Raw genomic sequence first — 8,120 nt, 5'->3', positions numbered from 1 at the left:
TACCCCATCCATAAAAAAATCCTCGTTGTCCTATATCTGGCATCACAAAACAACCTTTAATACCAACCAAAACACAAGCAAGGGAAAACTGTGCACCATATTTGCTCAAAAGATTGTCTGAGGTGATAGAACGATCTAGGATAGTGTCATCATGAAAATGCGTCTAAGTGCCTCAATGCCTTGTCATGGAGTTGCATCATAATCCACCTTATCCTTAGCAAAAGATATCCTCAATATCCTATATATGTCCTCAGGAGTGATAGTCATCTCCCCAGTCGACAAGTGGAAGGTGTTTTGCTCACTATAAAATCGCTCAACTAAAGATGTGAGTAATCCATGATTCACACAGATATCAGGCATCTGTAACAAGTATCCAAATCCACACAATCCTATACATCCTCTCTATGCATCCTAACAAGTCCTACACTAATCTCATAGTAGGTGGATATGTACATCTAGATTGAATATCTGGCAATTGAACCTACAAAATTGAGAAAAAAATTGTCACTACGCGATCAAATTTGAGCTAAGAATGTGTCAAAAGTGCTAAAGAATCCAAATTTACAACATTGCTAATCAAAAATTGACAATTGGACTCTTAAAAATATCCACTATTTCCCATACGAGAAAGTACAGACAATCAATAAGTCGTACGAGTAAACACTACGAGCCTTATGAGTAAACAATCCCATACAATGCAATATACTATTCTAGACGATCAAAGGGTCTATGATGAACAACCTTGTATGATACAAGGGTGAGCATAATACAACAAACCATATAATGTGAAACGAGAAAATATTTTTTACCAGTTACTCATACGAGAAACAATATATGACCAAATGATAAAACGATAAGGGACAAACTAAAATGAAAAATTCAACAAAAATTTACAAAATGAGAAATGAAAGAGGCTTAAGATTGATCACTTACTACTGGGGGATAGTTTCGAGGTTGATTATGGCGTGTAGCCTCCAATTCTTCATTTGTATTCCCATATCTGTTTTTCTTTATCTCATTATAGGGAGATACAGTGGGTGGGGAATATCCTGTGCTTTTTCCTTTTTGAGTTGTTGCTTATAATCTTCTTGTCTTTTTAGTCTGATTTCCTCTATTTCTCATTGCATCTTCAAGCATATGATCTCTTGTGTTTCATCAATGATATCATTAGGTTCTTCAAGAGTTTCTTCGATAGATGCATCTGATAAAGGCTCTGGACCCCATTCATACTAATTCAAGTTTGTTTCTGAATCCTCTTCTTTCATTCTTACTTTATATGTGACAGGAATGTTTAATGGTGCAAACATGTCTTTAATTCCTTCCACCTCTTCTCTCATGTCTTCTGGGATTTCTACTTCTTGTAGTGTTACTACTGATATACTTGGAACTTGATTATAAGTTGCTTCTTCTCTCTTGATTGCCAGTTCTTCTTGTTCTTTATCATACTCTTCCTGAGTTTGCTGAGTGTTTACTTCCTATGATGTTTGATGTAGTATCATTTTCCTCCACTTAGGCTAATGATGAGAAGTGTGTTTTTTATTGAATGACTCCTCTAGATGGTATCCAAGTCCAGTTTTATCATTTATAGACTTAGTTTGTAGCTTGGTAGGTTCGATGATTCCTTCTTGGTGCTTTCCTAGAGGATCAGGACCTGAATATCCCATGTGTTGAATCATCTTATATCCTAGACCATATTGTTCAGGAGAAATCTCACAGTGTTGCACTTCTCTAATTTCACTATCTTCTTTGAAAAGTCATTTGAGAACAACTGCCTCCTCTGTTTCATTTGCAAGGGAAGTAGAGGACTGTACAAAAATACCATCATAAATGGTGTTTGTTGTTGAAGTTTGTCGCTTCATAGCCTCATATGGTTTTCTAAACTATCTTGGTGATGGGGGAAGAGACATCAGTGAAAGCACAGGTTCTATCTTGTATCCATCCATGCCAGTTACTGTAATTTTCAATTTCTTTTCTAAGTCTTTCATCAAAGTTTCTAAACTCTCAGCTGTAGAGGTTTCTTTGTTATGAGGAACAAGGGTATCATCACACTGTTTTAAAGAATTACATGTGTACCTTGTATCAATAGGAACACTGAATTCAACTCCATTGTAGGGAAATTTCAAGCATTGATGGTATGTAGATGGCAGTGCTTGCATTTCATGAATCCATGGTCTACCCAGCAAAATGTTGTAGGATAGGGGGAGGTCAAGCACTTGACAAATAACATCTATTTCTCCAAGTCCCACCTTGATCGGTAATAGTACTAGACCTTTAGAGGTTCTCTCTTCTTCACCATAAGATTTGATTGTTATTTTCTTTGCTGGATCAATGACATTCTTAGAAAATCCCAACTGTATCAATAAATTGTAGGTACAAATATTCAACCCAGCGCCTCCATCTATCAAAACATGTTTGACTCAGTGTTTATGAATCATAACTTCAATGTGGAATGGCTGGTTATATGGATGATTCAAGGAATTGTCATCTTCTTTAGAGAAGGTTGGGTAGTGAGGTGAAGTTAGGTGACCCACCATAGATTGAAACCAATCTAAATCTAAGTCTTTAGGGATGTTAGTAGCGAGCAATTTTTTTTTCTAGGATCTCTCTATAAGCAGAAGAGATCTTAAGCTATTCAAGAATCGAGATTTGAGCAGTAGTTCATTTTAATTATTCAACAATGTTGTAACCAGAAGAGGATGATGAAGCCAGTTGTTTAGATTTAGCCATGATCATATCTTGTTGTTTGTTTGAAGAAGTCAGTAGGTTTGATGTTGTCTGATCAGGAGATGAGGAACCAACTCCTTTGAGAGTAACTTTTCTTTGAGCACGGGTTATGACATTCACAGTTACGGATTTGTTTTGCTCTTCTTTACTATGATTATGTTGCAATGTTCTAATTGAGAAGGTTCAAGACTGTTGATAACATTATCATTTTTGGTATACGTGTAATTGATTTTGACACCTTTCTTGGATTTAGAAGATTCTCTTTGTTCATAAGCAAGCAAGGGATCTTTGAAATCTTTATGATCAACATTGGTTGCATGATTCCCAACAATAATTTTTCCAGCATCGACAAGGTCTTGAATCTCGTGTTTGAGTTTCATGCAGTTATTTGTTGTATGACCCTTGTTCGATGATATTCATGGTACTCATTTTCCCTCCACCATTTGGGTTTGACCTCAGGATCATATGGTTTGGAGTTGTCAGGCAATGTGATTAGATCATTTTCCAATAGAGTCTTAAGAGATGATTCATACGATTCTTCCAAAGGAGTGAAGTCATGTTTAGGCTTTGAAAGCCAAGGCTTCTCTTTAAACCACTCTTTTGATTTCTTAGGAGGGTTTTCTGCAGCACTTTCAACTACTTTGAGGGCTTGTGTGCTGGTAGTCAGATTAAATACTATTGGTTTTGATTTTGGTTTAACAGTATCAATCACTCCATCATTAACAACATTTCTATTATTATCTTTGTCGAATTTCCAGTATTTGTTCTTCTCTTTGGAACTAGAGCCTTGTTGTGTTTCTTTATAAAGTGATATATCTCCTTTCCTTACAATCACATCTTCCATTTTGAGAGCATTGTCCACCATCTTGTTGAATGAAGGGTAGAGTTTCATTTGGATATTATATTTCAGCTCAGGAATCAGATTATTAACAAAGATGTCCATCTTCTCAGACTCTGGAATGGGTCGTGAATCTCTAGAGAACATCTTTCTCCAACGTTGAAGGAAAGTGAGAAAAGGTTCTCCTATTTTCTGTTTGGTATTACAGAGCTTGATCATCGTGACCGGATGACAAATGTTATAGGAGTATTGTTGGAGAAACAACTTGACCAACTCCTAAAAAGATTTAAACCCCATAGGTAGGCTTGAAAACCACTCCATAGCTTGTCCTCCTAGACTTCTTGGAAAGAGATGCATTAGATTTGTTTGTTTGTGCATGAAATCCATATATAAAGCACATAATTCTCAGACATGGTCTTGAGGATCTGAGTTACCATCATATTTGTCAAACTTAGGAATTTCCACTCTCAAGGAAAATGGAGGCATGTAAAGGTTCTTGTCAAATCGGAACGGGCAGATCATGTCCAAAGAATACTGCATAGAAGATTTATCCTTGTTTTTCATTTCCTTAATTTCAGTTTGCAATGCTTGCAATTGTTTGTTTACCAACGCTAGTGGTGTCTCTTCTTCTTTAGTGATGAGGATTTCAATGTTATAATGAATGGGAAGTTTAGCACCTTGTTTTTCTAACTCTAGAAAATGCTCTTTTTTTTCTCTGGTCATGATAATTTTCATCATTTTTTGGAAATCCTTATCCTTTTGACAACTATTTATAACAACTACTCTAGGTTTAGAAGCTTCAAAATCGCTAGATGAGGAGTCGCTATCAGCAGCATGGGTGCTAACATTATCATGAGTATTGTGTTTAGCAACTTCTCTTTCAAGCCTTTCTCCAGACATGGTGGGAGATAAGGGTTGATAAAAATTGGTATACTTGACGACGAAGGTTTGTCAGAGACGAGGTCTTCTATAGAGAATGGATTAGTCTGCAATGAAAAGGATTGTCCCTTACCTTTGGCATCTGTCTTATGAGAACTTCTGGTTTGAATAGACATTTACAATTGATGTGACTGAGAGCTAGAAGTGATACAGATGTCAAGATCAAATTAGAGCTAGTTGTTCATTTGAGGTAATAAAAGTGATTAAGACTAAATCTAGTTTTAGGAGAAATCTATCATGTATAAGACATGATCTAAGGAGATAAAGTTGATTAGATTGATGGGTGATTGATTGAACTAGATGGGATATAATCGACAAAATCGTGTAACACAACGACAGTGGTACACTATCAAGATTGTTTATGCTCAGGATGAAAAAGACCAGATATATGCTCACTCTAGATTGATCTAGAAAAGCTTATAAAAAGATAGGTCTCTGGAATGACAAAATCAGAGTTTCGTACGATAGAATAATATGACCCAAATGACAGTTTATTGACCTCCAGATGACAAAAGACAGTTTTTCGTACGAGTTGTTGTTTAAACTCGCACAACAGTTTATACTTGCTCAGACGACAAAATGACAATGGTAATAGTGACTCGTACAACAGTTTAGAATTTCTCAGACCAAAAACTGATAGTGGTAATAGTGACTCGTACGACAGTATGTATATGGCAGGGCGACAATTCTTAGAGGGTTGTATGACAAAACAAAAGACTTGTACGACACAGGACTGGACAGAGACGAGTTTTTGACAAGGATTGAGTTTTGTCCAGTGAGTTTTTGATGTTTTTGTTTGTTTTCCAGTTTCAGAGTTTCTGTTTCTATTTCCAGGACAAAGACACAGCAAACACAGAGGATGTAAAGTGACTTCAAGCACAACACGCTAACCCTAAGGAAGTTGGCTAAGAGAGAAAAAATTTGCTTGTAGACTCAAGTGCACACCCAATAGATAATCAGAATACAATGGTTGAGTCTCACACAATGAATTCTCAACGTCGTATTAGCCGACTCCAAATGCTAATGGGGGCACTATATGAAAAGTATCTTGGGAGAGTTACTATCTCTCTTGCACAAAGATTATCCCCCTTTCGAAGGTGAACCAAGTAGCTTATATCTTAAAATTCTTAGTAAGGACTTTCATTCGAAATTACCCCTTGAAGTCACACAAGCATGATTGAGGCCTATAGCTTGACAAGGTACCGAAACAAGATTTAGTCACGCAAGCATGATTGAGACCACGAGGCCCTACAAAATGCCTGATATGAGAGATCTCAAAGAGAAAATTCAAATAACTCCATCCTCTAAAACTTTAATCTCGAAAGGCCTATTTATTATAGTGAGTCGAAATGCTTAGGTCTAGCTGTACTCACTTGGGTCATTCTCACAGGGTGATTACTTTTTCCCACTGTGACAGGCCCGCTAAAGGAACACAAATCTCAAACTTAGAAAAGCTTCAAGGGTTTGGATTTTTTTAATGTCTATACAGAGAAGAGCGTACTCTCCTACCTTTTAGACTCTTCTTAAACACAAAAATCAAATTTGTTCATTTACCATATCGCAATTTAAGTGCCTAGAAAATAATAAAGAATACACAAAATTTACTTGAATCTCCTCAGGTAACCTGCAAAAATGACTCAATAGTCATATTATTTTTTAGTGATAGGCATGTTCTTCGACAAACATTCTGCAAAAAAACTGGTTAGGCTGTGAAAAATCTCTCAGGCATACAAAAAACACGGTAGGATTAGCATTAGTACCATAAAAATTCAATGAGAAAAAATCCTAAAAATTACTCTGCCTTTTGATACAAGAAAAGAAAATGTCATACGAGTATTCTCACCGAACACTATGACAATTTACCACTGATCATACAATAACCTAAAGATTATCGTACTAGCCTCTATAAAAACTCGTACGAGTTTTAGTACCAATTGTACAAAGAAAATCCAAAAAATAAAAGTGAGTTGATTTGTAAGGCCGGAAATTGTAGTCTTCCACCCCACGGTGGGGCACCAAAAATGGGTGTGCGAAAAGTGGTAATTTGTAAGTTGTAAGGCCCAAACACTTCATTAAATCATCGCATGCATGGTTAGACAGATATAATCATGAATATAAAAACCATAACAAATCGACCTATTGCCTTCTAAAAGATGCGAGTATAGACTTTCTCTAAGATTTGTATAAGCAATAGCAATGACTAGACTGCACCAAGACGAAGGATTTAATCTATATGAGCACAAAGTTAAGTTAAATGGATGCAAGATTAAGCTAGATAGAATGAATATTAAGCTAAATGAATGAATATTAAGCTAGATGAATGAATATTAAGCTAGATGAATTCAAGCAATCATGATTAAACTAATATGCAAAAAGATAAGATGCAATAATCTCAAAGCACAATATTCTCTATGACTCTAGAGAAAAAACAACAAAACAACAGTAAATCTACAGGGTGTCTTGAATGAGAGATGAAAGGTTGAATTTATGGAGAATCCAAAAAGAGACCAACGGTCAAGATCGATTAATGATAAGTGGTTGAGATTCCTCAAGAAAAAGCACTATCTAGGTGATTTGAAATGATTGGATGCTTTGATTTAGTTTCAAAGAAGATTAGATTTACTTAATCTTCAGATAAAATCCAATTAAAGCCTGATTGAATGCATTGAGATTATAAGTCATTCCATGCACATGAGATAAAATTAGTTGATTCCATGCACATTTTTTTTATTTGCTCAAGATTTTTATTAGAAAAAGCCTCTTCAATGCAACTGACCTTCTTTCCTCAAGATAAGCTTTGAGTTTTAATTTTAGAGAAAACGATTTATTCAATTTAATTTCTTTTCTGAGATTTCTCAAGTTATCTCAATTTTAGAAAAAGAAATATCTCAAGTTGATTTCTTTTCTCAATTTAATTCCTTTTTGTAAATTAATTCCTTTTTTTGATGATTAAATGTCAAATTGATTTATTTATTAAATATGCTAGGATATTTAATTAAATAAATAGGATAATTGATTAAAATGATTTACTTGGAATGATTAATTAATTAAATAAATATTTAATTAATATAGAATGATTTACTCTCCATGTGACATTGATGATTGAGGAATTAATTAATTGGGTGCTCAAGATTGATTTAATTGCCTTTGGTTAAGACCTTGGTGACGTAGTCGAGATTAGGGGCCCATGGTTTAGGTGAAATTTTTAGGGTATTACAAAAACGACGTAGAACCATCGGGGTAAATCATAGATCTAATTCTCCTGAATCACTTTTCCATCAATTAGCGCTTGCTTTGGAAATTTCATTAGATCTCTGAGTCACAGAATGATCAAGTCCTGATAGATGTGAACATCCTCCCATAGACCTTCCGCCACCTCCAATATATTCAGAAGGACAACAAATAGGGAATGAAGATGAGCCAAGTCTTCAATGAATTTTCCAGCTGGAGTAAAGACGTCCTCCGCCTTTTCCCTGCAGCACTTGGATACTTCTCTGATTGTTTCTATGTCATCAATGACCTCTTTAGGGAGAGAGGAAGGAGAAACAAAGGATGGATCTGCGTCCCTAAGTGGTTTCTCGAGACTTCTAATATATTTTCACAAGGCCATGGTTTCCTC

The sequence above is a fragment of the Cryptomeria japonica genome, chromosome 1 (genome assembly GCF_030272615.1).
Source record: "Cryptomeria japonica chromosome 1, Sugi_1.0, whole genome shotgun sequence".
Lineage (NCBI taxonomy): Eukaryota > Viridiplantae > Streptophyta > Pinopsida > Cupressales > Cupressaceae > Cryptomeria > Cryptomeria japonica.
This window is presented reverse-complemented; position numbering follows the sequence as displayed.